The following is a 6911-nucleotide window of genomic DNA, read 5'->3' on the forward strand; positions in this document are numbered from 1 at the left end:
GTTTTAATTGTCAGGTAGAGCTGAAACACACACCTCTTACACCTGCTACACTTGCTTGTTACACACACAGGGACACACAGCAGCTGTGTGTGTAACAAGCAACCTTTTGCTTCTCCAACTTGCTGAATCTGCCGTCTAAATAACCAGGCGCTAGGTGCTGACACACCTGGCTTTTTAAAGGAATGGAAGATGACACACTTGGCTTTCATTAACTATCGGTTTGTTTTATGTTATGCCCGAAACACACCTATGATTAACTGAGTGACTGAACACAACTCCTTTACCTTGTGCCTTACTTTACTCCAAGATTATGTGCTGCTTAATTATCAAAAGTGGAGTTGGATACGTCCTAAATGCACTTGCACCATGGACTTTACGCTACAGATCATCTAAATAGGTTCCATTGTGTCAGTTGCCTTAAAGGAATATTTAAAAAAAAAAAAGCTTTTTAGTTTTCTTGCCAAGAATCAGATGAGAAGCCTGACATCTCACATCTGCTTGTTAAATATGATGCTAAAGCTAGGAGATGGTTATCTTAACTTAGCAAAAGAATGAAAGGATACACAACCTCCCCTAAAACAACAATGTGTCATTTCTATGTTTAATTTTTTAAACCAAATTAAACAAAGAACATGTTAATTTGTGAACGTTAGAGGCGTCAGTAGACAGATATTGCACGAACTAACTGTTTACCATTTTCCCATCTTAATGCTAAGCAAAGCTAACATGTCCTGGCTGTAGCTTCATATTAACAGGTAGTAATGAGAGTGTTATCAGTCTTCACATCTCACTCCAGGCATGACAGTGAACACATGTATTTCCTAAAACGTTCATTCTTGTAATATTCTCTAACTATTAATTTGACTTGAGCTCTAATCTTGAGCTAAACCTGTCACTACATGTATGTATTTATGAAAACCAGGCATCCGATTAATGCCGTGCTTATGTTTTAGTGTATTTCTCCTCTGCACATTCAGACTACCACTTTTAACTGTGTCTTCATCTCACGCCTCAAACCACACAACAAGCAGCAGATATTATAATGGCCAACAATGCTTGCCAGTGTTAACAGAGGTCTGTAGCATGGTGGTTAATCTGGCTCTGTGCGTTGCTAAAGTTCCTAAGGTTGCTCTCCTAAATAAGCGTTGTTTGTCAGGCGCGCCTGCAGTCATCCAGAGGGCTCGTTCTGCTCCGTCTACCCGCACTGGTGCCTGAGGGTGGAAACACTACTGCTCCTTCACACACACTCCACAAAACCTGGACACGTGCCAGGCTCCATCTCTGTGGCCCGTTCCTTCTTTCTCTTTCTGTTAGTTTCTCTTCCCTTTATTAACCTCCATCCCTCTCCTTCCCCTCCTCCTTATCCCCCTCCTCTCTATTTCTGCTCTTCCACTCCCCTACCCCCCCGCCCATTTTCAGTCTTTTGTAAATTGCGTGTGGAGAAATGGGAACTAAAAATACGCTGGTGATAAACCCAATTATCTGTCCTTTTTCACGCTACACGCCCAGATAGCTTAGAACATGGGACAGGCTGTGTGCCAGATACCAGCCTTCAGTGTGGATTCCTGAGTGTTTTAGTGCCTCCACCTTGTTGAGTGTTTAGCTATTCAGTTAAGTCATTTAGAAACTTTAAGTGATGGCTGTCGCCAGTGAGGAACTACAAATCAAGTGACCGCCAGTATTCTCATTCAAGAGATTGAAATAGATTTTTGATACAACTATTACGTTGGACTATAGAGAAGTATTGTATATTCTTCAGTCCACAATAGAAACTAGTGGAGAGTGAAACAGCCAGGATAGAGTTGTGCCGGTGCAGCAATAGGCCCCTACCAGATGATCGTGCTGTATTACTTTCTGAGTGTTCAATGTGTCTTTGCGGCTCCACTAGATATCGCCTGCTAAGCATGATGGCTTAAGTCAGCTTGTCCCACAGGATAACCCACTTTCAGCAGCACACAATATTTGATCGCTCTGTGCGTCAGCATGCATGTGTGTATGTGTGTGTTTGCTCGGCCTGCTGGCTGAAGATGACCAAAGGGGACACCGCACTGAGAAATACATTCAAGACGAAAAACACATACTCAGTTCTGTCCTGTGAACAAATTTCAGAGCAAATGTTGAATATTTAAAAGACTTATCCTGTCAGATATTTCACAATCTGCGCAGCACTGACGCAGCGTGTTTGGCAGTAGGTTGTAAGTTTGGTTCATTTTGGATATCCAAGCCATGTAAAAACATCCCAGTGTTGACAGTACACTCTCTAATTATACTTCTCTTCCTCATATGCTGCCAGAGCGATGAATAAAAGATATCTCGCTGCGCAGACAGTAATGAGTGCGATGCTCTCAGACAGCACTTATGATGTACTAACAGAGGTTTGAGCTTGTTTAACTATTCCTCTTGCCTGTGGCTCGAGTATCTATGAGTGTCAGATACTACTTCCCTCACCATCACAAGCTGTAACAGTCAAAGTATTGCCACACTGGTGAGCTGCCACTTTTATTTCAGATTTAAATCCATCAGTTTACAATCCCTGACTTGCATTCTCCTCACACTGGGACCTGTGGAGCTCAGTGATTTGCATGAGTGTGAGCGTGTGCATGTGAAGACCATCATATGCCATATAATGGGGACAGATTCCAGGTTTTTAAAGTCCCCAATTTGATTCACTGAAGTTATAGTCAGCATGTGCTAACCCATTTCTGGACCACATGCACCAGACCATATGACATTTACTGCCCCAGGGGAAATTAGTTTTGCAAATCCAGCATGTGTGTTTTTCTGCGTACATGTTCAGTTTTGGCTCCTGTGTAAAATATGGTATCTCCTGCCGACATAAATCATCCCTACGTAGGTGTGCTGCACTCCCAGGTGTGTCTAAATCTACACAGCAGTGTGTGCACACTAGAGAGCTATAAAGCTACAGTATAGGTCTATGTGGGCAGAATCAATCAAATTATTGCTTTCCTTAATCAGACAAATGAACAGATGTGTTTGTGTAGGTGTGTGTATGTGCTCTTCCACCTGCATTTATGTGTTTTTTATGTGTGTGCGTTAAGCTGATAATCCTACGTTCAAAAACAAGACTGCTCCTGTTGGCAGACCTCACATCATTTCACGTACACACAACCAGATGTGTTAGCATTTATGTAAAATCTTTACTGAGGTCTGAGGTCACTTTTCTTAGTCTGAATATACGTTGATTTCTTATATCATTCTCTTTCTTAAATTGTGTGAGGAAAAAAATATGGTATAAAAAGTTTCTCAGCTCTCAGGTAATAACTTTAGATTCAGTGGCTGCTATTAAGCCATCATTGAAAGAATAAATAACCATTTATTACATTAAGACCAATGTAATGTTACCCATACACACACCTGTTGGGGGCACTGTGGGCGTCATTGTCTTGCTCAACAACAATTCAGTATGCGGACAGGAGGAGCCAGGACCCACTACCTCTACAGTTAAGTGGCCAACCTGCTTAACCATTTGAGCAACAGCCATCCAGTTATATTTAGCAAAACACTTTATTTAGTTACTTACATTAAAACAGCAAGACAGATTTTTGGACTTAAATAACTATTCGAGAAATATCTCGAGGAAGTATCTTTTGCATTTATGTACCATTACTCTGCAAAGCAGTTCTTTCACAGTTATTCGCCTACAACATTCGCCTCTTATGCTGAACTCAACCAGAAAGAGGTCAGCAGAATGCAGAATGAATGACTACATATGGACTGCAGCCCTCGGTTGCGCCAGCTATTCATAAATCATTTACTAAGTTTGTGTGTGTCCTTCTAGAAATTGTTATCCTTAAGATGGCACTACGGGTCAATACGATGACATCAGTGATTACTGTGGTAACAGGAACTGCAGCTTAATACTACAGCAAACACTTGTTGAGCAGCTGGTGTATCTGTTTACAGTGCAGCCAAACAAACACAAGTCATGCTGCATTGTTTCCACATGAAATGCCCACAATATTCTGTATTACCTCTCATGATGTACTCTTCACTCTACAGACGACATAATGACCAGCAAGTTTGGTCAGTTACATTGGACAATTTGAAGACGGAAATATTTAGTAACAACTAATGTCTATGTAGAAACTAGATTTCATGACAATACAATCCAAAACAGCAGCCTTGCAAAAAAACTTACCTTTATTAAAGTTAACATATTCAGTTTTTGTCGAGAATGTGTAAGAGACATGTTGATTCAAATACCTCATTATCTTCAGGCTGTTGCAATGCAATCCAGTATCAAATCATAAGGCTGCACACCTTTTACATTGATTACACTGGATGACCTGTCGTACCTCAAATGAACTCAGATCCGTGTAAAGAAGCCATAAAATCCCGTCACTATTGATGTATATTTCTAAAAAGCTCTAGGTTTTTATGGCATCACAATTATGTGATACATGCAACCTACTAACCTACTTTTTTGTCTTCAGACCCTAAAAGAAAGTTTTGGGGGATGCAGATTTTAGCTCATTTGGCTCCTTGCACTAAAAGTGGAAGGAGTCTTGGACAGTCACATTTATACTGACTTTTCTGTTATACCCATATTTGTACCATGTATTGTATGATCATGATGTACTGGTGGAACAGAGTACGGTTTGTGGAGTCTGACTGCTGGGATTTCCTGGAAGCAGCAGCACCAAACCTCTTTGAAAGTCATGCGTTCTGCTCTGTCCATATTGCAAACCTGACCTCTTCACTCTACCACCATTGTTATTTCTTCTCCCACAATATAAGGAAGACATGAGATCCACCTCCTTGCCTCCTGGAAGCTTCCAGAAGTCTCTGATCACCTCCGCTCCATTAAACTCACCTCAGTGTGATGATCATGCCGGGGAGAATGAGAAAGGCCATCCAGATTTCATTACTTGGGGTTGAAAATAAAAGCACTTCTCTCGGGGTCAGGGGATGTGGTGCAGATATGTGGATGTGAATAATTCAGAATGGTCTAAAAGTTCTAGCGAGGGAGATAGATATTTTTATATGCTGTGTTTCACTTGAGGCAGAAAGATGGCACCAGTGTACGTTGTATGAATCAGGACAGATGCGGGGGGGTGGGTGTTTGAGGTATGTGAAGTGGAACGAGAAGGGTGACAGGAAGCATGGAAAGGGCAAAATGTATTGTGCAAGTAAGGAACAAACCCACAGAGAGGAAAAAAGCAATATGAAAAGGAGGACAGAGAGTGATTGATTAAGAAAGCTGGTGTATTGTTGGGTTGATGGCTGAAAGAAGAGAAGGTGAAAATGGAGAGATGAAATGTGGAGAGAAAAGATGACACTAATGGCTTTTGGACTCGTTGCATCCAGATTTTTTACAAAAAACATGAATTAAACATTGCTCAGGGCAGAGCAGCAGGACAGGCTGTGGTGCGTCACGCTAAACAATCCTGGCAGAAACATTGATTCTCACCTAGTTCCTCCTCTAAACTGCTTCACTAATAAGGCTGGAGAGGACAAGCATATCTTGACGCCGCGCTGTGAGCTCAGTGCTTGTCAAATGGCGACACCAGCAACAGCAAAAACACATTATCCCTGTTGTGCTTATTCTGTTTTTCCTCATCTTTCCTTTTCATGCATCGCCTGTCTGCGGGGATTAGACCTGATAAACTCCTTCCAATAGCTAAATAAAGAAGAGAAGGAGAAATGTTTTGATGGTGGTTCTTGTCTTGAAATGAGGGGACGCTGATTGTTGTGACAACACTTAGACACTGTTATGAAAGTTGATTGTATTTATCCTGGGTGATATGGCCCGAGGGTGAGGGGGAGGTCCTGACATAATGTGTGTGCAGGCCTATAAGCGTACACACAGCTGTGCTGCATATAACCAGATGATATTTATATCCCACATGACACATCTGTTAGAGTTTCACCTGAGGTAAAACACCTCCGTTCAGCTCTTTCACTTAAATATCTTTATTGTAAAATGGAAATTATTTCAGCCAGTCTCATTTGCAGTGTTTTCATTATCTTGGTAACTGATTTAAAAGACAGTATTAAACTAAACTGTCAAATATGATTGTAATGGGTTCATTGCTTAGGTGGCACTGTGGCTCAGTAACTTGTTGTTTGGTGGATTCTTGATATATTACATCAGGGAATATATATTATATAAAACACAAAACAAAATTTGAACAAATGGTGATAATAGGTCAAATGACATTAGCATTTTTATTTGTAAAGTAAGACCTACTCACTCACTTACTCCTTACTGTCGTCAATATGGATGTGCTGATCCTTCACAGAATAATTACACCACGTTCTTGTTGTAAACCTCAATTCATTACTTATTATTACTTGTCACAAATAGAATAAAAAGTGAGCGAGCCAAATAAAACTGGAAAATAATGAACCTAATCAGAACCTGTTCATCAGGGGGTTGCAGTGACAAAAAGAAATTTCCCCCATATATTGCCAAACTACCTTTTTCCATTTAAGTAGATGTGTGTGTGTGCGTGTGTTTTGTGTGTGTGCGCGTGTGTCAGACAGGCAGAGAGAGATAGAGCCACAAAGAAAGTCTCTCTCTCTCTCTGTCCCCCCCCCCCCCGGATTGTGTCTCTCTCACTTCCTAACCTCACTGGCTGTTGTGCGTCGGCTCGGTTCAGCTCGACTCGGCATTACTCCCTTAATTAGGCTACTTTGTTTGATGACGTCAAGCCAAGGGTGGAAAATTACGGGCTAAAATTAAACTTAATCAGCGCGATCCGGCGGCTGGTAAACAGGCACCTGGAGAGCGGAGGGAGGGAGGCAGCAATCAATGAGGCAGCGAGGATGGTGCGGAACGGAGCGGCTTAACTTTGCTCCTCAGCGCAGCGCACTGCTGCAGTTTAGTGGCTGTGGAAAGGCACAGCATGATTAACGCTCCGGCTCTGATCTCTGATTTACAGTCTGCA

This window comes from Pempheris klunzingeri, chromosome 3, assembly GCF_042242105.1.
Source record: "Pempheris klunzingeri isolate RE-2024b chromosome 3, fPemKlu1.hap1, whole genome shotgun sequence".
NCBI lineage: Eukaryota > Metazoa > Chordata > Actinopteri > Acropomatiformes > Pempheridae > Pempheris > Pempheris klunzingeri.